This window comes from Penaeus monodon, chromosome 19 (assembly GCF_015228065.2).
Source record: "Penaeus monodon isolate SGIC_2016 chromosome 19, NSTDA_Pmon_1, whole genome shotgun sequence".
Lineage (NCBI taxonomy): Eukaryota > Metazoa > Arthropoda > Malacostraca > Decapoda > Penaeidae > Penaeus > Penaeus monodon.
The window spans coordinates 44187422-44188183 of NC_051404.1; positions in this window are offsets into that span (position 1 = coordinate 44187422).

The window sequence follows — 762 nt, forward strand, 5'->3', positions numbered from 1 at the left end:
ACAACTTACTTTTCAAAATGAGGCCTGGAGTTGCCTGAAGATTTCACGTTGTTAAGAAGCGCGAATTTCCTCAAGAGTTTTGGAATATCTGGAATTATCAGCTCAAGGGAAGAGGCGACAGTGGGTTAATTCCCTCTCTCTCTTCCGGAATTTGAACTCTCTTCATCATTATCGTCACCCGCCCCTTCCTTGCTTCTATCCTCTTCGTCTCGAATCGTAAATGGGAACTGACAAGCAGCTTAACTAATACTCTTACTAGCCAGTGCAAATGTAGATATACTTAGGTATCATTTTTATATAAAACGGATATCAAACGATTTCTTAAACTGCTGTATAAAGGCTACAGTGTTGGGTATGCACTCTTCAAAACAGGAGAAGAACTAAAAAGTATATTCTAAAAATCTGGACTTAACATGAACAGACAGAATGACTGATTCCTTCGCTTTATCATCTGCTTTCCCAATAGTAAACTGTATAAGAGAAGATCCTGATCCTCCCTTCAATAATCTCACACGTCTTTGCATTTCATTTCATTCCACCGTCGCCATGTACCCTGCAAACAATATGTTATTCACCATATACATTGCACTGGCCGTTCTGCCATTCATAAGCACCAATCATCTCAACCCGCCCACAGGTCCACTCCATCAGTTATACATTAGAATTTGAATACGTTTATAAACATTGGTAAACTAGATCTTACTTTTTCGTTCAGTTAAATTGGAATGCATTGTTCAGTTCAGGGGGATATTGCATAGGCCG